General features: G+C 44.8%; 1 protein-coding gene across 3 annotated transcripts in view; it reads left to right on the plus strand.

Annotated features, from left to right (window-relative positions):
* Nucleotides 1-1651: 1651 nt before the first annotated feature.
* lrrc7 (leucine rich repeat containing 7) overlaps nucleotides 1652-24690 on the plus strand; it is a 181499-nt gene continuing 158460 nt past the window's right edge. For 2 of the 3 annotated variants that reach the window (XM_072699695.1, XM_072699696.1), the window contains exon 1: nucleotides 1652-2196. The gene's annotated coding sequence lies outside the window, so the exon portion shown is untranslated. The other variant, XM_072699697.1, reaches the window with a different exon arrangement.

The raw sequence follows: 24690 nt of genomic DNA on the forward strand, positions 1-24690 counted from the left end.
GTAGAGTAGATCTAAATCTTTTAATGAATATCGTAGTGTAGAGTTCACAAAGTACAGGTCATGGGGCATAGCATTGTCCTTGGCAGGGACTCGCAAGCCACTTTCAGCCAGGAAATTAAGGACTTGATAGTAGTTGAATAATAGTAGTTATGGTAGTTGAATAAGATTAGAATCAAATGTAGCAAAATGTTAGCTGGGCTATGGAAGCCCTAATACTGTCCAAGGACTGGCTTCAGAACTGATGATTGTGATAGTAAAATAAAAAATAATGAATGAATTAACCCTTAACTTGCTTCCTATATTCTGAGCTTCATTAAAATTTTAGAATTTTAAGAAAAGAAAATAACTTTAATGCAGTGGGTACCTCAATGTATCGTTAGGGGCCCTATGGTGGCAGTGTAGGATCCTTGATTCTTTTGGTGGGATTAGCAAAAGAACCAGTTTTTTTTTAAATTATTTTTCTGCATGTTAGAAATATGGCCTTAATATTGGATATTTGTACCTTTACCCCTCGTGTTGCCTCTCAGTAGCCGCCTCATTATTCTAGTATATAAGTGCTTCCCTGTCCTGTCATTAATGTGGCTCCTCCTGTCAGCCTGTTTCTGGCCCCAGTCTAGCCCTCTTATTTTGTTCCTGTGTGATCTTGTTAATTTCCAGTCCCTGTTTGTTTAAGTTAAATAAAAGACCTATTGTTTTGTCAAAAGCCAGCCCTAGAGTCATTTGTCCTGCTTGTCATAACACCCACAAGCTAACTAAATTAATGTATTTCTAAATTTGAAAACTTCAAATAGTCTTTTGGAGCTCTTGAAGACAGCTGTACTTGAACCATGTTTTGTATTTCTTAAAAAATACTTTAGACTGGTGTCTACTCATCTTTCAAAACCATCCAGTTCTGAATTGCTTAGTTGTTCCACAAGTAATATAACTAAACAGTTCATTTAATCTTATTAATTGATTTGTACTACAAAAAATGTTACGCAAAAAATAACTAGCAAAACTCACTGAATTCATTTCAGGAAGTCACAGAATCCAGGTGGCACAGAAAGAGAAAGAAAATTAATCTATATGCTATTGTTTTATAGTTGAAATCCTGTCAGGTTGATGCCATGCTTACTACCACCATAAATGGGACCTGTCTGTAGGTAGACCTATTCATAGCCAGTTATGTAATCTATATTCTAATTGGTTGGTGTAACTGTTATGACAGCCAGCTATTTATGCGATATTGTTAACACGGTAAAATACTCTTTTTGCGAAGGAATTTAAGGAGAAAAAAAACAGCATATAATCTGACTCGATTGAATGATTGTTCTGTAATAACAATGCGTCCATTTTTCTATAATCAGTTTTTCAGCATAGGATCACAGCAAGCGTTGAGGTGATCCCTGGATGGGATGTTAGTCCGTTACAGGGCACACACACACACACATACACACACAGTTTCACAATTGAGGCAATTGAGAGTTTTTGGAGTGTGGGTGGAAACCAGGAATCAAACCAACAACCTTGGATGTGTGAGACCCCACAGTGTATGTCCTTAGATGTCAAAATAAAATTCAGCGAAGTTGAAGAATTACCACAGTGGTTTTGTGGGAAGGGGTGAAGCTTTGCACCCCACGGTGAGTGGGAGTATCGCACTCCGTCAGTCGAGTGCTGTAACCTTCTTTCGGAGATTTATTCGTTAGTACCAGCTTAATATTTAAAATGCATAAGACGATACAAAAAAAGGTCGCAATGCCTTTTCTGCGGAACTGATTACATTACCAGCAGCTTGCTCTGAACTCCGTTAGTCTCCACCGTTATTTGGAGTTGCTGTGGGCGTCAGTGTTCCAGCCCCCGCTACACAGAGGAGGATCTACGAAGACGAGGGGACCTGTATGATTGACGCTAGGTCTGTGTGGCTCTCACGAGCCTTATGCACGGTCAGTGAATCACGACCGAGAAAAAGGTGCAATTAGGTATTTAAATTAAGCCCAAACCCTGCAAAAATGTCCGGACTTGTTACGTTTATATTTTCACTGAGCGCTCTCCGAAGACAGCAGTGGGAACGAAATTTTCCCGGCGAACTGAATTAGGAACTGTATTAACCGCATTTCCAAAAATAGTGGATTTAGAAGAAGAAGAAGACGTCCGTGTTTCCTCTTCGCAGCGTTCTTTGGAAGCCTGTGTTAGATTTGTTCCGAGGGGATCTTAATGGTAAGCTGAGAATTGCATATGTACACCCCATGTTCATTCATATGCGCCGATCCGTTGCATCAGTAGTACTGTAGTCCATCTGCATTGTGCATAAAGAGAAAACTGCGTCTACAATACCGTGAAGTGAATGCACCGATCGCTTTACAGGTAAAGACATTTCCAGTATGCATTCTGCTATTTTAGCAGCCGGCATACTGATACGCTACCCCATTAAGTTGCTTAATATCAATTGTCAATATATAATACTTAACAGTAGGTGGCAAACTAATGTATTTTGCTATGTATTGTGTTATTTTAGAGCCAAAGAATAACGAAGTACATATAATCGAGATGGTATTTTGCTGCCAGATTGGATTTACAGCATCCGTCCACGGTGCGATGAAGTTGAGAGCATTTTACTGCATACGCTCAGCCGATCGCACAATTTAACTAACCAGCGATGTTTTAACCTGCCATGAAAGGGGGAATAAAGTAGCCTGAGGTTTTTAGCATTTTTTTTTAACAGTGAATCCGAAGCCGAACCAATGCGGTCTGAATTGCTGGATTTTTATTTAACAAAACGATCGTTTTATATGGCGTGGTATAGTTGTCATGAGTAATGGTAAGCTACTTGTGTGGGTATATGTTAATCAATTGTGGTTTCATCGTCAGTAAACAGTTTATCCATGTGTTTCTTGTTAATTTTCTTTGTGAGACATCGCTTTGGCTGGGCATTCCAAGTGGTATTTGAAATAAAAGGAAATGTTGATTGTCTGATGGATTGGTTAAGCGCTACATTGATTTTCTATATTGCTCCTACAGCTTTAACTGTTAATTCCCTGTGGCCCTGTTGGCTTCAGTATGTCCAAGCCTAAAGAGTCTCCTAACTTGATGTAGTTAACATCTGTTAACAGTGGTTTTGAGTTATTAATTCAGCTCCTTTGTGGTCCACGTTTGATAACAAAGCTGCCGAGTATTGCATTTAATATTGTAAGCCTATATCAGTTTGACCTGGAAAATTCCTGTCGAGAAGGTACATCTTTGCGAACATGGTGGACAACAATGCACAAGCGAGTTTTTTTTTTTTTGTACTGATTATGTAAAGTCCTTTTTCTCAACTGGATGCGTGCCTGAGAGTCAGCCTGCGGTTTGGTGGGAATGAAGCAGCAGTATGAGGAACCGCAGCTTGCCGTTATTCTCTATGCTGCGCTTGACAGCGGATGATGTACGCTTCCACCTGTCGTTATAAACACCTGCCGGCATTGAGGCAGGGGTGATGGAGGGGGGGGGGGGGGGGTGGTGGAGTTCATCTAGTGCGTGAGGGGGCTGAGATGTGTCAGCGGGAACCCCCCCACAGTAATTATCCACATGCAGCCTGTAAGTGTGAATACTTTGGGATTGAGATCTAGTATCTATTATTATTATTATTACCTTGGTGCCTGTGGTCTCTTGATCTGAGAATGTTTAAACACCAAGGTGAGGACAGTCTTAACGCCTCAGCATCAGTAGCGGGGAACAGAGTACAAAGGAGCATGACGGCTCTAGTCACAAGATTACAGCAGTGGGACAGAGTGGATTCGTAATGGGATGTGTTCATTAGTGAAGTGTCCCCTGTCCCTAAAAGCACCAATGCTTCTGTCAGGTTTTTTCACAGCCAGAGCATCATATGATCAACAGCTGGGCGCGATTCTACTTACATTGGGAGAAATTGTCATTTTGGATGGCACATTAATCCGCTGAGTCATTATGTCAGGACGGCGAAGCTGACCGGTGTGCTGACACAGTATTTGGACTCTCCGTTTACGTTAAGTGGTTTCCTGAAGGTCTGCTGCATTTTCTCCATTGGGGAGCTGTGAGCTGGCAGTGTCAGTGGTTCAGCTGCTGCTTGGCCCCGTGCTGCCCCTCACAGACCTGCCCCTCGCAGACCTGCCCCTCGCAGATCTGCCCCTCGCAGACCTGCCCCTCGCAGACCTGCCCCTCGCAGATCTGCCCCTCACATATCTGCCCCTCGCAGACCTGCCCCTCGCAGACCTGCCCCTCGCAGATCTGCCCCTCGCATATCTGCCCCTCGCAGACCTGCCCCTCGCAGATCTGCCCCTCGCAGATCTGCCCCTCACATATCTGCCCCTCGCAGACCTGCCCCTCGCAGACCTGCCCCTCGCAGACCTGCCCCTCGCAGATCTGCCCCTCGCATATCTGCCCCTCGCAGACCTGCCCCTCGCAGATCTGCCCCTCACATATCTGCCCCTCACAGACCTGCCCCTCACAGACCTGCCCCTCACAGATTCAAATTGGGCCATTCAGCAATTTTACATAATTGGAATATCGTTTGCCGCTATGGATATTGCTCTGAAGTTGTATTACATAACGTCAGATGTGAAATAGCATTGTATAATTAGAAACTTAAATGCTAAGTTTTAGTAAATGTTTCTCAGTGTTGCTGGGTGTAAGACCTGCTGTGTTTGTGGCATGAGCAGGATGTCGGATTCTCTCCTCCATTAAGATTGTCGTTCAGCACAGAGCGATACAAAATGTTTCTGTATATGATGCATCTTATTCATGCTGTAATTGCAGAAGCACCAGTGTGACTTTCAACAGCTTATCTAGTACCAGGGCCTCTATCAAACAATGTTGTAACCAAATAGGGTACAAGACTGGCTGTTCCCTATATGGTGTGCTAGTCTATTGCAGGATACAGTGGGCAGGCCAAGGGAAATGAACCGGTAAACTCCATACACAGTGGAGAAATTTGTACCCCCAAATTGATAGTGTGAGGTGACTGTAGTACCCTCAGTGCCACCTTATGTGAAAGTATTTAACTGAAATAGACACAACTTTAAAAGCGTGTAGTATTATAACCCACGTGAATAAATGTGTTTCATGACATTACTTGCTGTTACAGTTCAGGATGCTGTTTTTGGTACAACAGTAATGCAATAGTAGTGCAATATCACTGCAGTGTAGGAGCCATATAATAAAATGAAGAGCAGAGGAAGTGGAACATTTTTTACACGGCTTGTTCTAACGTGTCCGTGATCCGAGCAGCTTAGATTTCAGGCCTCTCTGGGTTATCTGCTGCTGCACAGCACACTTCAGGCCAGTAGTCAAGCTAAAATATTAGAAGAATATTAAGACTTGAAATAAAAGTAGCCATCTGAATTAACTGGGAAAGTGGTTGTGAGACTGGGATATATCCAGACAACACAATCATCTACTAATTTTCTCATTATATAAAAATGAAAGTAATTAACTGCATTTTAAAAGAAACATGGTTTCAGTCTGACTGGCATATGATCAGGGCATCAACAAATAAGAGATTTAAATGGTTGTGTCATCCAGTCTATCCAGAACATGCCCTTCCTCTAACACTGCACCAGCTGATAAATTAAATCGAAGGTAATTAGATTTCACTTTAACTCAAAAGCGTAGTTTATCTTTAAAACTCTCTTCAATGAGAAAGAGATTGATCTGTTTATTTCTCACTATATCAAGTAATAGATGGAAAATAGGAAATAGAATGGATTATCCGTCCATCTTCTAGTCACTTTTGTTGGTCACTATGCCAGGCAGAGAAGGGCACAAGGCAGCGTTACACCCTGGATGGGATGCCAGTCACATTCACTCAGTCATGCTCTATGGGCAACTTAGAGACACCAATTAGTCTGCATGTTTTCGAGCTGTGGGAGCAACTCCGTGTTATCAGGGAGGCCATGAAAACTCATGCACATGGAGAAGAAGCAGGAGTCAAACCCCCAGTGCTAGAGGAACAAGGTAACAGTGCCAGCCACTGAGCCACTGTGGGTTACTTATCAGAAATTAATGACTGCAGTAACCTTATGCAAACATTTTTTAGCATTGAAATTCAGCATTAATTAATTTCAAATGTGATATGTCGTGTGATGTGTGGTCTTGAGACAGAAGGAATTATCCACATGAAGCCATAAATTTTCAGAGGGAATTGTTATAGATGAGGGTAGACAGTCTCGATCACAGCTTTCGGTGTGTAATCTATAGTTTAAGCTCATTTAGGTGCTATAGTACAGCAACATCTGCATTTTCTATTGAATTATGCAAAATATATACAAGGGGCAGACAATGAAACAAATACCTGGTGAATAGTGTTTGAGTTTTCATGCCTATATATGTGCAGCCTGGTGGCCAATCATTACTGATTGCACATTACATCCGTAAGAGCAGAGTGTGAAGGTTGAATCAACAGAGCAATAGCATAACTGCACATAAAATATTGTAATCCACACAACATAATGGGAGACATCAGAGTTCAAAAGAGGACAAATTGTTGGTGTGCGTTTCGCTGGCGCATGTGTGACCAGGACAGCAAGTCTTTGTAGTGTATGGAGAGCCACAGTATCCAGGGTAATGTCAGCATACCACCAGGAAGGACGGACCACATCCAACAGGAGTAACTGTGGATGTAAGAGGAAGCTGTCTGACAGGGACGTCTGGGTACTAACCTGGACTGGACCCTAAAAACATAAAACTGCAGCTGCCCAACTCACTGCAGAATTAAATGTGCACCTTGATTCTCCTGTTTCCACAAAAATATTTTGTTGGGAGCTCTGTAGGGTCAATATTCATGGTCTGGCTCTAGCAGCCTGACCTTTGGTCACTCGTGCGAATGTCAAACGTCGGTTTCAATTATGCCGGCAGCGCAAATCTTAGGCTGAGGAAAATGTGAAACATGTATTGTTCTCTGAGTCCACCTTCACTGACTTTCCCACATCAGGGAGAGTTGTGGTGTGGAGAAGCTGCAAAGAGGCTTTACCACCCAGACTGCTGCGTACCCAGAGTGCAGCATAGGGGTGGATCAGTGATGGTTTGGGCTGCAGTATCATCTCATTCCCTAGACCCACTACTTATTCTAGATGGACTACCAAATCATTCTGGAAGACCATGTTCACCCAGTGGTTCAAATATTGTACCCTGAAGGTGGTGTCATGTATCAGGATGATGATGATGCATCAATGCATAGAGCAAGACTGGTGACAGAGTGGTTTGATGAACATGAAAGTGTAGTTGAACATCTCCCATGGCCTGCACAGTCACCAGATCTGAATATTTCTGAGCCACTTTGGGGTGTTTTGGAGGAGCAAACCAGGAAACATTTTCCTCCACCAGCATCACATAGTGACCTGGCCACTGTTCTGCAAGAGGAATGACTCAGAATCCCTCTGGCCACTGTGCAGGACTTGTATCTGTCATTCCCAAGATGAATTGATGCTGCATTAGTTGCAAATGGAGGCCCAACACCAGGGCTGCCCAGCCCTGCTCCTGGAGATCTACCACCCTGCAGAGCTTAGGTACAGCCCTGATACCTGAGACAGAGAATCAGGTCCTTCAGTCATATTGTAAGTATTATGCTATGTTGAAGCTGAGCTGGCTGTAATACTGAGATGCTACTGAAGGGCCTGATTATCTGTATCAGGTGTGTTAAATTAGGGCAGCACCTTAGCGCTCCAGGGTGGTACATCTCTACAGTCCTACCCTACACCATACTAATAAATTATTGTGGTCTAAAACCGGGGGGTTGAGTTTCATTATCCAGTCTCAGTACATTGTTGCCATTTTATGATTTTTCCTGCCCATTTTCCTCTTATATGTTCTCATTGTGCTTAATTTATATTGTACCACAGGAGGTCATATTTTTCTAAATCATTTATGTGTATAGTGGTCTTTGTCTGCCTGCAAGCCCATAGTGGATAAGTGACTAGAAGATGGGTGAATGAGTGGATTTGTCCCACTCAATATTTTCCAAGATTTCGCTTTTAACAATATGAATAGAATTGTCAGGAGAATTCCGTTCTCCTCTAACCTGCTGACTGAGGGGGGAGAGAAACTTTTTTACCCAATGATTTTAGTTGCATGTGCATAAAACAATGTATACAGTTGATATTGAAATGAACAGGTCACCTGTACATAGGTATATAACGAGGTCATGCAAGAGTAATGCGAGAGGACAGATTTGACTCAGTCAATTAATGCTCCCAGCCCTCATGGTTCACTAAGGTAGCTCCATAGTCAGGGATGCACATAGCTGGTATGCAACTACGCATTCGCCTTTAAAAGCGATATGTGCGGCAAACGACTACTGTAACAGTGCAGATGCGTTAGCATTTTACGCGGATTTGCGTTGCCATGACAAGAAATTACTGTGCATTTTAAGCTTTGTATGCCAATTCGCACTTCATTTGTGGTATAAAGGTTAAAATGCACGGTAAATTCTTGTCATAGCAGTGCAAATGCACATAAAATACGCACAGATTTGCACCGTTACAGCAATCGGTTGCTACATGTATCGCTTTTAAAGGTGAATGCGTACTTGCATACCAGTTACGTGCATCCATTTCTGTAGCCCCTAGTGCTTGGGGTTTGAGTCCCATCCGCTGTGTGTGTGGAGCCTGCATGTTCTCCCTGGCTGTACAGGTTCCCTCCTGCAGCACAAAAAGATGCGGTTTGACATTTTGGTGTCTCTAGATTGTACCCTGTGTGTGTGTGCATGCCCTGCATCCTCCTGGCATCCAATCTAGGGTATATTCTCCTCCCTTGTGCCTTGTGCTGCCTGGGATTAGCTCCCGGTTTCCCGTACTGGATTACCGGCTTGGAAAATGGACGCATGTTCAGTGAAGCTGCATTCTGGAAGTACGAATCCCATTTCATAAATGACTCAAAAACAGTTTCATTCCTCTTGCTTTTTAAAGAAATCTACTGGTGGCTATACATATTTACTGCTTTTTTTGACCGACATTCACCCGTACCAGAATGCAACATTCTATTCTCAGGGAATGATTTTGTTTAAACTGATGTTAGTACTGCTTGCACTATCATGGTAATGTGTAAAAATATCAGCTGCTTTTATGTGTTTACACTGGGTCACGAAATAACTGCCCCTATGGTTCTATCTGCCGTTATCTGTTGGTTAAAATAGTCAAAAGCACTCCTGTGTACTGGTATCTGCCTTGTATCATGTTATGTAATGCCAAGCAACAGAAACCAAGGCGATGTGATACATCTCAGTTTACCGCAAGTCGTCAGTCATCAGCCGGATGAGCGGCCGATCTTGGGAGCTCCCTGTCTTTCCAGCAGATGCCTGGGGTTGTGGAGCACATGGCCCAGAAGGAGACGAAACTGGAGACAAACCCCCCCAGTTCCCCCAGGGGGCCTTTTTGGCTCACGCAGAATTTTTTTCTGCTGGGTCATGCTAAAGAATCGGTTGTTGCCTTGGAGGCGGAGAGTGAGAACAAATTAAAGATTCATTTGAGCAAGTTTGCCTGTAGCAGAATTTGGCAACACTGTTACACGTTGGCAAGATAGAAGAGGGCAAACAAATTTTAAAATGGACAAGTAGCATTCTCTACAATAATTTTATTAGTTTTAATTTCTATTTTCCAGGCATCGCTTTATGTAATTAAGAAACATTTTTCTTTTTTGATGTAGTGCTCCAGCTGTAACAGAATTTTAAACAAAGATATATTCTTTTGCTTGCCATTGTTTTATTTTGTTCATGTTTGAGGGCCAGACACTGACTCCTCTGAATCGACCTTCCTCTGAGAAGTTTGTCCTCTCTTGCGTGAATTGGGGTACCTAAGGAAAGTAAAACATGCCAAGTGAAGCAGTGTAACATTTGTTGGGCGTGTCTGACTTGGCAGGCGTTTGAAGGGGAATCACATTAAGTTTCAGATTTTTGTTGTCATGTGTGAAATTCTTCCGCCACAGTGGTAGGGTGGGGGACAGGTGCACGGGGGCACAACAGGACAGTGCAGCAAGATAAGACCAAAAACAGTGTGATTTACGGGGTAAATGCAATAAATAGGTGGGACATTGGGGAAGGTTATGCAAATAGCTAGAGAGGCAGAATAGTACTGCTGAAGTGTGGAAGTGGAATTTTAACAACAGTGGGCAGTACAATGCAGAGGGTGGAAAGATACAGGTCACTGGTTATTTAGTGACCTTAAAGCTTGGGGAAGGGAGCTGCCCCTGAACCCGGTGCTGCTGGTGCTGATGCATAGGGTGGTATGAGTGCTGATGCGCAGGGAGGTGCAGGAGTTGATGCTCAGAGAGGTGCGGGTGCTGATGCGCAGGGAGGTGCGGGTGGTGTGAGTGCTGATGCGCAGGGAGGTGCGGGTGGTGTGAGTGCTGATGCGCAGGGAGGTGCGGGTGGTGTGAGTGCTGATGCGCAGGGAGGTGCGGGTGGTGCGAGTTCTGATGCGCAGGGAGGTGCGGGTGGTGCGAGTTCTGATGCGCAGGGAGGTGCGGGTGGTGTGAGTGCTGATGCGCAGGGAGGTGCGGGTGGTGTGAGTGCTGATGCGCAGGGAGGTGCGGGTGGTGTGAGTGCTGATGCGCAGGGAGGTGTGGGTGGTGTGAGTGCTGATGCGCAGGGAGGTGCGGGTGGTGTGAGTTTTTATGTGCAGGAAGGTGCGGGTGGTGTGAGTGCTGATGCGCAGGGAGGTGCGGGTGGTGCGAGTGCTGATGAGCAGGGAGGTGCGGGTGGTGCGAGTGCTGATGAGCAGGGAGGTGCGGGTGGTGTGAGTTTTTATGTGCAGGAAGGTGCGGGTGGTGTGAGTGCTGATGCGCAGGGAGGTGCGGGTGGTGTGAGTGCTGATGCGCAGGAAGGTGCGGGTGGTGTGAGTGCTGATGCGCAGGGAGGTGCGGGTGGTGTGAGTGCTGATGTGCAGGAAGGTGCGGGTGGTGTGAGTGCTGATGCGCAGGGAGGTGCAGGTGGTGTGAGTTCTGATGCGCAGGGAGGTGCGGGTGGTGTGAGTGCTGATGAGCAGGGAGGTGCAGGTGGTGTGAGTTCTGATGCGCAGGGAGGTGCGGGTGGTGTGAGTTCTGATGCGCAGGGAGGTGCAGGTGGTGTGAGTGCTGATGCGCAGGGAGGTGCGGGTGATGCGAGTGCTGATGCGCAGGGAGGTGCAGGTGGTGTGAGTTCTGATGCGCAGGGAGGTGCGGGTGATGCGAGTGCTGATGCGCAGGGAGGTGCGGGTGGTGTGAGTTCTTATGTGCAGGGAGGTGCGGGTGGTGTGAGTTCTTATGTGCAGGGAGATGTTGGTGCTGCGGGCGTGAATGCACCAGTAGTGCTTTCCAGAGGGTAAGAGTGTGAAGAGGGTGTGAGCTGGGTGGCTGGTGTCCCTGATGATGGACTGGACCCTCTTATGGCGAAGCGAGAAGCAGTTGGATTACAGGTGGGGGAGATCTGTGCCGATGATCTTCGAAGCTGTAAGGACATCCTACAATCCTTTGTAGCAGTTTGAGGTCTTGAGTAGTTGCTCATCCACGTGGGTAATGACTAATTCTACTCTCCTTATCTCAGTGATCACTGGATGAATCAGTTGTTTAAATGTGGTTCCAATTATGCCTGGATAGTATCTATATCACAATAAATTTTGTTGAGTGGGAAGGGGGGGGGCATTCCTCACAATCAAATTTACTTACAGTATGTTATCAGGCCCTTGGTTTTCCACTGGCTCATGCCTCATCCTTCTTGGAAGATCTCTGTGCTCCTTCTGACCCTAACCCTCCATAAATGGTTGGAAGATTGGATGGATGGATGGATGGATAGAAAAAATCCACATTCGTTTTGTTTCTTGGCCCCAGACTACATGTTCAAGCCTTGGTTGATACTAGTTCCCAATAGCAATTTTTTTGTTTCTCTTCCTACCCACCATTTTATAACCCCCCCCCCCCCCCCACCGCCTCCCCCATTCTGCCCTCCTACTCAGCCTCCCCTACTTTCGTGGTTTCTTCCACTGTCCTGAGCAGAGGAAATCTCACATTGTGAAATCTGTCCTTCACGTCTGGCACAGCTTAAATATGACATTAGTTCTGCTTTGGTGCAGGTCCCCGCGTCTTGGATCAGTACAGATGCGGGTTTGAGTACTATGGCAGGCAGGAGCCTTTTTTTCTGCTACCTGCGGCTGCAGTGAGCCTGGAGGGCATGTGCTGTGCTCTCGGCAGTGTATCTGCCGCACTGCCGTCTCCACAAGGTGGAAGAGATCGCATTTCAGCAGCCATGCCATGGTAATAGAGACACTGAGTTCAGGAGTTCAAGCCGGGGGCTGTGCCCTTCAGCAAGCAGCTCAACCCGAATCATCAGAGAAAACATCCGGAATAAATGGATGCAATTTAAGTCAGGCTGGGAAAAGCTATCTGAAAATAAATAATGAGTCCATTTTTAGCAGTAGTCTATCTGTCCTGTGTACTGTGCAGTTCACCTTGCCAAGTTCCCTATTTCAGAGATTTCAGGATCTGTTAATAGGTACAATGCCGGTTTGTGAATGGTCTCGCTATTCGGACGGTAAGTGACTCATTTACAGCGATGTGTGTGCATAGACTTTGAACGTCAGCCATACGGTGAGATGAGAGAGATTCTGCACTACTATGATGTTTCAGTTCAGGGGAGAGAAAAAAGTTAGCTATTATTAGTGATGGAGGACAAGGTTTGGGGGAATGCATAATCAGGGGAGAGAGGCTAAGGTTACAGCAAGGAATAAGAGAAAGGTGACATGGTGTCTCTGTTCGGTTTTTTAAGTGACTAAGTGTGTGTTTGACCTCTGTCCTGGTAGGAAGAATAATGAGTGAAACATCAGTAATTAAATACTACATGCAAAACACTGCCGGTCAGCCAGAGGACCCGGGTTAGTTTATTTGATTTTTATTATGATTTTTTTTTATAATAATTGAATTCTGCATAAGCAGAAATGGAAAAAACAGACAAGATGATGGATGTTGCTTAGACCAATCCTGGCAGGCTAGTTTGTAACTGTAACTCTGTAGCACAGTGTTTCTAATCCCGGTCCCCAGGGACCCCCAGACGGTCCATGTTTTTGCTCCCTCCCAGTCTCAGGGTCCCCGAGGACCAAGCTGGGAAACACTGCAGTAGCCAACTGAAGGACCACAATGGCAGCACTTCTGATTTGGTCAATCTGAGCATGTTGGCCATCCTGTGTCAAACGCTTGGGGGCTTGTTTAGACTGTGTGACTGCTGGAAGGTGGATTCGTATTTGTGTCTAGTGCAGAAACTTCTCCTGTTAGTGTTCATTACGTTCATAATCGGGTTATAATGAAATACATTAACTGTAATTACAGGAGATAATCGGAATCCAGCGAAACAAATTCAGCCTGCAAGTTATACAGTTACAAGCTGTCCCTGTTGCTTATTATTTGTTACTTGTTGGTATTTACTTGTTGCTGTGTGTCAGCTATTATAATCTTGTGTGCTTGTTTAAAAAATTAAATATAGTGTGTAAGACTGGGGATGGGGTGGGGGGGGGGGGGTCTTACACTTCTCTTGTGCCCTTATGACTCAGTTTTATTTTTAAACTGATCTTCACCTCTATCCCCATTCTGGTAATATCCTGCCTCCCCTGCATCACACGTTCGTGCTCATCACCTCAGGCAGGGCAGATGCCACACGCACTGCGTCTGAATCCAGCCTCTCAGCAATGGTTGATATCTTTTACCAGATGTTGAATAATAAACACTGGGACTAGTGAGTTAATGGCTGACATTCAGGAAGGCTTATCGGGGAGCTGGGGGCAGGTTGGGGATCGTAGGCTGACTCGGTCTGAACTGGAGTGGCAAACTGCCAGAGGTTTGGTCTGGTTGAGGCCTATCAGATTAAAAGTAGGTCTTCAGTCAACTGGGTCACCCTGGCCTATATTCACTTGTTCAATTGAATACCCCCCCACCCCCCCGTGTTTCTGTCAATATGCAGTGGGAAATGTGGCTGAGATTAATACGCCACATGCAGAAAGAAGTCAAAAATGCCTGAGAAATGTTGCCTTTGCCATAATAACTATCCTTCTCTAATACTTGCCTTTTTGTAGCCATTACAGGACTGTTGCATCATCACCTCTTGCAGTATGGAATGTATAGTTGATATACACTCACCTAAAGGATTATTAGGAACACCTGTTCAATTTCTCATTAATGCAATTATCTAATCAACCAATCACATGGCAGTTGCTTCAATGCATTTAGGGGTGTGGTCCTGGTCAAGACAATCTCCTGAACTCCAAACTGAATGTCAGAATGGGAAAGAAAGGTGATTTAAGCAATTCTGAGCGTGGCATGGTTGTTGGTGCCAGACGGGCCGGTCTGAGTATTTCACAATCTGCTCAGTTACTGGGATTTTCACGCACAACCATTTCTAGGGTTTACAAAGAATGGTGTGCAAAGGGAAAAACATCCAGTATGCGGCAGTCCTGTGGGCGAAAATGCCTTGTTGATGCTAGAGGTCAGAGGAGAATGGGCCGACTGATTCAAGCTGATAGAAGAGCAACTTTGACTGAGATAACCACTCGGTATGCAGCAAAGCACTTGTGAAGCCACAACACGCACAACCTTGAGGCGGATGGGCTACAACAGCAGAAGACCCCACCGGGTACCACTCATCTCCACTACAAATAGGAAAAAGAGGCTACAATTTGCACGAGCTCACCAAAATTGGACAGTTGAAGACTGGAAAAATGTTGCCTGGTCTGATGAGTCTCGATTTCTGTTGAGACATTCAAATGGTAGAGTCAGAATTTGGCGTAAACAGAATGAGAACATGGATCCATCATGCCTTGTTACCACTGTGCAGGCTGGTGGTGGTGGTGTAATGGTGTGGGGGATGTTTTCTTGGCACACTTTAGGCCCCTTAGTGCCAATTGGGCATCGTTTAAATGCCACGGCCTACCTGAGCATTGTTTCTGACCATGTCCATCCCTTTATGACCACCATGTACCCATCCTCTGATGGCTACTTCCAGCAGGATAATGCACCATGTCACAAAGCTCGAATCATTTCAAATTGGTTTCTTGAACATGACAATGAGTTCACTGTACTAAAATGGCCCCCACAGTCACCAGATCTCAACCCAATAGAGCATCTTTTGGATGTGGTGGAACGGGAGCTTCGTGCCCTGGATGTGCATCCCACAAATCTCCATCAACTGCAAGATGCTATCCTATCAATATGGGCCAACATTTCTAAAGAATGCTTTCAGCACCTTGTTGAATCAATGCCACGTAGAATTAAGGCAGTTCTGAAGGCGAAAGGGGGTCAAACACCGTATTAGTATGGTGTTCCTAATAATCCTTTAGGTGAGTGTAAGTAGGAAGTCAGTGCCCAACAAGAGATGTGTTCTGCTCAGTTTGTGCTGTATGTCAGAGGGTGCCATGCTCACGTATTAGTGGAGGTGTCATTTCCTGTTAGTAAGGGCTGTTAGCTGTGTATAGGTAGTTATACACCTGCTGGAGTATGGGCATGAAGGGATAACTGGGCAGACTTTGCCCATGGTTCAGCTGCTTAAATATATGCATGTAAAATACATATAGAATATTAAGCATTTTCAATCACAGCCGAATTAAACTCTTGCAGCAAATTTAATTTATTACCACAAAGACTACGACTGAGTCTCTTATTCAATTTTCAGGATTAAGTGAAATGGTGTTTTTATTTGGATAATGATGCTTTGTGTATTTGTGCATGTCTCTACACTCCAGATGAGCATGTTCCTGAAGACTGATGCCTTTGATATTTATGGGAATGGGAAGGCCCATTTACAGTTTTTTTTTTTTTTGGGGGGGGGTGGGACAGGATTATCTCATTGGATGGGCCTGGCCAAGCTTGGCCTCCTGCTGGAGCCGGCCCTGGAAGTGGGTCTTCTTAAACAGACGTGTTTCCTTTGGGTCCTGAGGTACCTCCGGTAGAGATTCCCCTGGAATTAGACACCTGCCTACCTCAGTGGTGGTGGAGTTTACACACATAGTTTTATGTATCACACTGTGATGATTGACACCCATTGAATGGGACAGTGCAATCCACTAGGGATCGTGTGAGCTCTGTCTCTGGTGCTAAGAGGAGACAGCATGCTCACACCATTAGTGGATTTCTCTATCTCTAATCCTAATGAGAGACAGTATGGTCACCCCACTAGGAGATTACTCTGTCTGTAATCACAATGAGAGACAGTATGGTCACCCCACTAGGAGATTACTCTGTCTGTAATCACAATGAGAGACAGTGTGGTCACCTCACTAGGGGGTTACTCTGTCTGTAATCACAATGAGAGACAGTATGGTCACCCCACTAGGAGATTACTCTGTCTGTAATCACAATGAGAGACAGTGTGGTCACCTCACTAGGGGGTTACTCTGTCTGTAATCACAATGAGAGACAGTATGGTTACCCCACTAGGAGGTTACTCTCTCTGCAGTCATAATGGGAGACAGTATGGTAACCACACTAGGGGGTTACTCTCTCTGTAGTCATAATGGGAGCCAATATGGTAACCCTACTAGGGGGTTACTCTGTCTGTAATCATAATGGGAGCCAGTATGGTAACCCTACTAGGGGGTTACTCTGTCTGTTATCATAATAAGAGACAGTATGGTTACCCCACTAGGGGGTTACTCTCTCTGTAGTCATAATGGGAGCCAGTGTGGTAACCCCACTAGGGGGTTACTCTGTCTGTTATCATAATGGCACTCTTTTGTACTTCTGTCTGAACCCAGCACACCGAGGGATCAATATTGTTAACTGAAAGAAGTCACTGTGATTGATTCACAATATCCATGTGTTTTGACTGCCTGTACATTCCGTCCAAACTTGTGTGAATCTATCTATCTATCTATCTATCTATCTATCTATCTATCTATCTATCTATCTATCTATCTATCTATCTATCTATCTATCTGTCTGTCTGTCTGTCTGTCTGTCTGTCTGTCTGTCTGTCTGTCTGTCTGTCTGTCTGTCTGTCTGTCTGTCTGTCTGTCTGTCTGTCTGTCTGTCTCTTTAATGATACAGATTTGCATGATTTGAGTTTCTGCTTTTACTTATGACATGCATTTTGTGTGGATATTAAACCAGGAAGACATATGGTAGATTTACTGGACACGCTTTATATTAAGTATACCTTAACAACTTTAATATAAATTAATAGCAAGCTTTATACAATTATAATGTTTGTTATTAAGGTATATTAAAGCTGTTAATATGTTAGGATGTTGTTATACTTATATGCTGTTATGAATGTTCTATGAATGCATTATGGAGGTGCACTGAATGTTCTATGAATGCATTATGGAGGTGCACTGAATGTTCTGCAAATGCGGTGCACTGAATGTTCTGCGAATGCATTAAATCAAATCACTTTTAATGTCACATCACTAGAACCGGTGAACTAGTGAGTCTAGGGTCACAAGTTCCTATCAGGAGTGCAGTACGTAAATGCAAACTGTGAAAAACAACTGTACAACATTGTACTGTGCATAAAGACACAATAGTATTATGAAGGTGCAGTCAGTGTTATGCATTGTAGATTTGTTTAATGAACATGTATTGGATTTGCTGATGAACCTTTATATCTCAGTTACTGTGCTTTTTCCTCTGTGGATAATGACTGGTCATACTGGAAATGTTTTACAAAAAAAAATATAAGTGGGTTACTTGTTCAACTTAATGCTAAGTGCCTTTCCAAAGATGTCTTTCAGACAATGAAACTTTAAGTAGCTGAGGAATTACAGCCTCTATAAAGACGTTACTCTGTCTGTGTGAGAAATACATTAGTTATAACTTCAGATGTTAGGTTCCTCTGTAAATATATACTTATCTTGCAGAACTCATACTCAGAGAATGCAGTAATTACTTAACAAATCCCGGGGTGCTTTATGGAACTCAGAACTGCAAACTTTCTGCTAGGCTGCAACATCCTGTTACCATAGTAACACAGCTCCAGCTCGCACGAAGCAGGACAGTGCAACTCACTCCCCTCACACACACCGAACATCCCGCAGGATATATTTTTTTTGCACCTTTTTAGAATAATATTTTAATTGGAGCAATAATAGCAGATTGGTTAGAGGGGCTGTTGTGGGCTGGCCTCTTTCACAGCACTGCACCAAACGCCATGGAAACCTGGGCAGACGTCTTCTGCTAATTGTTTGAGTGGCTGATATGTACAATGAAGAGCATTATGGAATTAAGACTCCACTTCACCTGAACGTTTGCTCCCCCTCTTTTTTTATTTCACTTTTTCTTGAATGACACCACCTTCCATGAATCCATTTAGTCCAAACATACATCTTCCACTGCTTATCCGAACCCGGGGTCACGGGGGCAGCAGTCTAAGCAGCGATGCCCAGACCTCTCCCTCCTCAGTCACCTCCTCCAGCTCCTCTGTGAGGATACCAAAGTGTTCCCAAGCCAGCGGAGAGATGTAGTATCTCCTGGGTCTACCCCGGGGCCTCCTCCTGGTTGGACATACCCAAAGCACCTCCTCAGGGAGGCATCCAGGAGGCGTCCTAAATAGATGCCTGAACCCCTTCAGCTGGCTGCTTTTGATGCAGAGGAGCAGAGACTCTACTTTGAGCCCCTCCTGGACGTCCGAGCTCCTTACCCTCTCTAATGCTTCTCATCCTCTTTTTAAGAAGATTAATTTCTGCCACTTTTATCCGCTATTTCATTCCTTTGGTCACTACGCTAAGCTAGTGACCATAGATGAGTGTGGGAATGTAGATCGACCGGGAAATTGAAAGCTTCTCCATCTGAATCAGTTCTCTCTTCACCATGACTGACTGGTACTGTACAACATCTGCATAACTGCTGATGCAGCACCGATCCACTTGACAGTCTCCTGCTCCCTTTCTTCTCTTGTGAGCAAGACCCTGAGATGCTTGAGGCTGTAACTCATTCCCCACCAGGAGGAGGCAATGGACCCTCTTCTGGTTGAGAACCATGACCTCAGACTCGTCCCGACCGGTTCACCCTCATCTGCACACCACCCCAGTTAATGCTGCAGGTCACATCCTGACGACACCAACAGAACCATATCATCTGCAAAAAGCAGAGACAATCCTGAAGTCACCGAACCGCACACCCTCCGCTGCTTGGCTGTGGTTAAAAATTCTGTCCATAAAAACGGCTCTATATTTATCAGACCCGTTGTATCCAAAGTGACATACATTTTTGAGTAAGCAGGGTCAAACAGGCCCTATTGGGGTTAGGGGCCTTGCTTTGGCACACAAACAGTGACATCACTGACTGTCCGATCACAGGCACAGTGCCCATAACCCACTGCAACACACTTTGCCCTGCAAGATTATGAACAGGATCAGTGACAAAGGGCAGCCCTGGCAGAGTCCAATACCCAACGGGAACGAGTCTGACTTACAGTCAGTGATGTAGCCCAAACTCTCACTCTGGTTATACAGGAACCTATTGACCCGTATCAGCTTGCACGTTAGCACCCCATACTCCCAAAGCACCCCCCAGGACTGTCCCAGGGACACAATGGGTGCCTTTTCCAAGACCACAAAATACATGTAGACTGGTTGGGGAAACTCCTATGAACCGTGTAGTATTTATAATACATTTACAAGGTAAATATTTACAGCTGATTGACTTTGTCAATAATTGTTTATGTTTTTTTATTTTAAACCTATCTATATATTTTCATTACAGATACTGTGATCCTAGAGCTCTTCCCATGAAGGCGGGGGTGTGGGGGGGGGTACTCTGGATGGGCTGCCAATCCATTGCAGAGACTAACTTTCATTTAGTGACACTACTTCACCCAGCTGCACGATCTTTCAATTATGATCTTTTCAATTATCCAGAGGAAGCCCCCACAAACATGGGCATTATATACCCAGTACAATCACATTGAAGGTAGGACTCGAACCCACAGCTCTGCGGATATGAGCCTCACATTCTTATCAGTCCAAATGCATCTTCTCACCTGCCCTGGAGTAGGATTTTGACTAAGGATAACCATGTTATACTCAACAGAAAATGTAGTCAACATAAGGTAATAAAGACCTTTTCCTGGTACATCACTCCTGATTTATTTAAATATTCCATCTTTGTTGATAATGGTCCTGTTAAATATTGTAAGCAGGCAGGTTAATTGTGTCAGCAGAAGTCCAGTGCTTCAATGATAACTGAAGGTATTACAAAATGGTGATTTTGTGATGCCTGTAGAGATAGTGGAGGCATGACCTGGTCGAGGTCCCGGCTCGGTGACTCACGGCATTGTGAATATTCAGAGCCGGTCTCCAGCACCCCGCGTCTCTGGAGCACCGCTGCTCTGCCGCGCTCTGCCTGGGCCTCCCACGCCTCAGCTTTCTTGCTAAGCGACGTATGTGTGGGCACTCACGCTCCGGAGAGCGACTCGCAGCAGACTGTGACGTCGGAGGCCCAGCGGGATTTCATAGCGGTCCGCTAGACCGAAGACTTGCGGCACGATTGGGGGCAGGACGTAGTTTCCCAGCATCACCGTGCCGAGGTCTTGTGTTTTACACCATTCACCTAGCAGAGAAACCGCTCCTCAATTGCTTTGTTATGCAATACATTGATCTTGTATGTGTGCTGTTTCTGTTAAGAATTGTTTGTTACAGACATTGAGCCCCTAACTGATCCCCCCCCCCCCCCCCCATCACTTCCTGGATTTTGGGGGTCACCGAGTAGCCTTGGCTGCCTCCTGTTTCTGCAGATCTGCATTCAGATACAAACGGCTTGAGCCGGTATTGCAACACTTTTGTCTAATTGGCAGTTCCTCATTGCTCCTCATTGAGGTGGTAAGAGGGATGAATTGCCCACTGAATGTGTAATGAGGTGCCAAAACTTCACTATACTCAGTGCCGAAAAAGCACCCAGACAGGGTGGTGGAAATTAAATGAATCTGCACGTGGTGAAAGGTCATGTGACTGTATCGCAATGATTATAATATCAGATCAAACACACAACAGAGTTGGCAGTATGGGCACACTGCTGGTCGCATGTCAGTAGGGTGTGCTCCCCCCCAGTCCCCCAGGCCTGGATACATGCCTTGATATGGTGTGGATGGGAGTTGTACAGCCGTTGTATCCTCTTCTGTGGCCCACAGTTGTTGTAACTGGCCCTCGAGACCCTGCAGATTGGCACTGGGTCTGAGTTGACGTCTGAGCTGATCCCACACATGTTCAATTGGGGAAAGATCGGGGGACCTGGCTGGTCACGGGAGGACATGACGCAGGCAGTCCATAGACACACGTGCTGTGTGTGGTCTTGTTGAAAGACTGTACCAAGGTGCTGTCTCTGGAGGGGTAAGACATGCGGACGCAGGATGTCACTGACGTAGCGCTGTGCCCTCAGGGTCCCCTGAATCACTACCAGAGATGACCTGAAGTCATACCCTATGGCTCCCCACACCATGATGCCAGGAGTAACGCCGGCGTGTCTCTCCACAACATTGTCAGGATTGGCCCTTTCCCCTCAGTGCCGCCATATGCGCACACGACGTTCATCTGCGGTAATGCAGATCCGTCATCAGTCCTTGCTTCCACAGCCGTCTCTGTGCTGGTGTTAGCGGCAGCCAACGCATGGGACGGTGGACCCATAGTCCGGCTGAAGCCAGTCGTTGACACACGGTGCGGGATGATACAGGGTGTTGTAGAGAGTCCAATACCTGTGTCTGGATGGCAGGCAGAGATGTCATGGGGTTCTGTAATGCTTGGTGCACAATATGATGATCTCCCCTTGGTGTGGTCTGTCTTGGGTGACCAGAACCTTCATGACGTGTGTGGGTGCCCTCATGTGCCCATTGGTTCCAACATCAGGTGACTGTGACATCTGCATGCCCCACATGCCAGGCAATTGCATGATTAGACCACCCGGCCTCATGAAGACCCACCATGTGACCCCTATCAAACTCCGTCAAGTGCTGGTAAAGCTGTCTAATGCGTCTATGAGGCATCCTCTGTGTCTGGTGACTAGACATGCCAGCTCCTTCCAAATCGAATCATTTACCTGCCCATCACTGGTCTGCACGTGTACCAAATTACATCCAAATCGGACCATTATGTATGGGTGCTTAAATTTAAATTCCTTAAATTCTTCTGCATAGATTTCTGCCAGATTCCTCAGAAATTTTACAAAGCATTGTGCTGAGCTCACTTACCAGTGATAAAAATTAGAGTGTACAGTAGGAGATGAAGTGCAGGACAGGCGCACAGCTGGATACTTTACGCTGTGCTTTTTGCTGGGTATATTGGAGCAGGCTAGAGAACTGAGCCTTTAAGAAACAGGAAAGAACAGGTTGGATTTATATAGTTATAAGGAAATGTGATGAAGCAGGTACTGTAATTACCATTCATTTCACATGATTCTGGAGTAACGACTACCTGTTAAAATGTAATGTTAAAAGTGACCATTAACCCAATAATTGACTTTAATCATGGTTACACAAAGCTGAGGGTTTTGGTCAACATTTGACTGTCATTTGGGGTAGTGTGTGGCTCTGCTGGTTAGGACTCTGCCCATCAAGGGTATAGATTTGGGTACTGGTGGTAGGAACACGTCCCTACTAGTACCATGTGTTTTGGGGGGACGGGGCTGATTTGGTCCCTGTCAATGTTGAGCAAACCTACGCCCTTGGGCCCCATGTTGCTGTGGCCAGCAGAGTATTCATATCTGCATCAGGGCCTTGGCTGTGATCCTTAACCCGAAAAACTGCTCTAATGGTGCCGGATACATTGCAAAACCTTGCGCTCTGACCCTAAGCTTCCCTAAGCTTTTTTTTTTTTTTTTTTTTTAAGAAAATAATTTTTATTTGATTTTTATTTGAAGGGATTGATTCAGTACTGCATACAGCATTCTAATTACATCAGACTGAGTAGTTGTTGAAAAACTGGTGCCTAAAGCCTCCTTTTTCAGAAACATTACTACCATAACACCAGATAGCACATGGTAGTGATGCCCACTGATTCATCTACTTAAAATATTTATTAATTATATTCCCCTGATGGGGAAAATATATTGTTTTGGGACGAGTCTGATGCCACAGACATTTTGATGTTAGTGCCGAAAAGTATTGGGCTGATCTTTTTCAACCTTTGCAGACACACTGTATGGGTGAAGATCTGAACCTTTTGAAATTTTGAGAAAAATTGCACCAAAACTGAAGCAAAGCTACTTAGTGGTAGCAAAGGGAAAGGTGACAGCAGAAGATGCTTGACCTTGTGGACAGGATAACTCTATTTGTTCTCTGTTTGCTCTGCTTGATCTCGATGTATCTTATTACCGCTTCACAAAAACATTACATAGATGAAAATGTACAGTACACCTGATATCCCTGAGACAAATCACCCCAAAACTGCAGCAGCAATGCTAGATGCTGTACATCATTTATCCCTAAACCCCCCCCCCCCCCCAAGATACCAGAACAGCATTGCTTTTAACAATGCCAAAAATACTGTGATATAATATATGGATGGTATGTGGTATGATAAATTAGATGGCGCTGAAGTGTGGTGTAGGGGGGCTGGAAAGAGGTTGGAGGGTGTTGGAGGCGTAGGTATTACAAGGGGGAGGGAGTGATGGAGTGATGGGGGAGTACATTGTTGTTATGCCGACAGCATCTAGTTTCAGCAATAAATGTACAGGTCTACGTGGAGGAGCTTAAAACCATCCCGTTTACCATATTGTGCACATAGTTAAATTTGGTCAGGTTTACTGGGGTAAAATTCATAAAGTTTATGCTTAATGATTTCCTGCTGGTCTCCTAGTTGAAGCATAAACACCTTGCTCCATCATCCTGATCTAATGGCCAATAGAAATTTTGCAAGTTTCATGGATTTTGATGATAATAACATTAACAGAATTTTCTGATATATAATGACATGGTTCAGCAAATAGTCGTTGTTTCTGTCGAACTTTAATATTTCTTCATTTTTTTGATTGCCACTTTGGATGCATGCGAATCAACGCATCCTAGGGAGCAATTTTATTACAGTGACACCTTTTTGAAGTGATTTTTTAAAATACTTTTCTCTATATTTTTCTCTAGCTTAAGAAGGTTGGTTGCAATAATTTGGTTATCCACAAATCCTGTTCAGTGTCTCATATTGTATGATTTGCAGTCTCTTTAGCTCACTTTTCAAAGATTATATGTATGATCTTCATAGATTCTATTGCCTGTGTGTTTGTATTTAAATGACTGTCATTCAATGATGTTATGTTTGTGAAAAGATATCAATAGCATCTATTTGTGATATTAAATGCATAAACTGTAGTATTGTATTCCTTTATTTTAGTATTTGTAGGGAACCCCACCAACTTTTTCAGACACCTCTATTACCATATGGGGTTTAATAACCTGGATATTTTTCCATCCAGCAGTGCAGTGGAGCGTATACCTTATCGCTCTGCTCTCTCGGTGACGGTACCTTTACTGCTTGTAGAACCTCCTTCTCAGAAGGCTCTCTTTATGACCCTGGGGGAGCAATAACAACGTGCATATTAATGTGCGAAAGCCAGCAGCGAATCGAAATGATGAGAATGGGAAGCAATGCCAGGTCCAGGCAGCGGGGTGGAATGTCGCAAACAGGCACATGTGCTCTGGCAGGCCGGGGGAGATGCTCTCTCTTCAGGTGCCCCTGTGTGGTCCTCAGGTGACTAAGCATGATGAGCTGCTGTAAACCCAGCTGCTCTTCAGCTTGCAGTTTAATTTTAATTTGGGTCTAATTGTCGTTTCTG

This window comes from Paramormyrops kingsleyae, chromosome 15, assembly GCF_048594095.1.
Source record: "Paramormyrops kingsleyae isolate MSU_618 chromosome 15, PKINGS_0.4, whole genome shotgun sequence".
Taxonomy (NCBI): domain Eukaryota; kingdom Metazoa; phylum Chordata; class Actinopteri; order Osteoglossiformes; family Mormyridae; genus Paramormyrops; species Paramormyrops kingsleyae.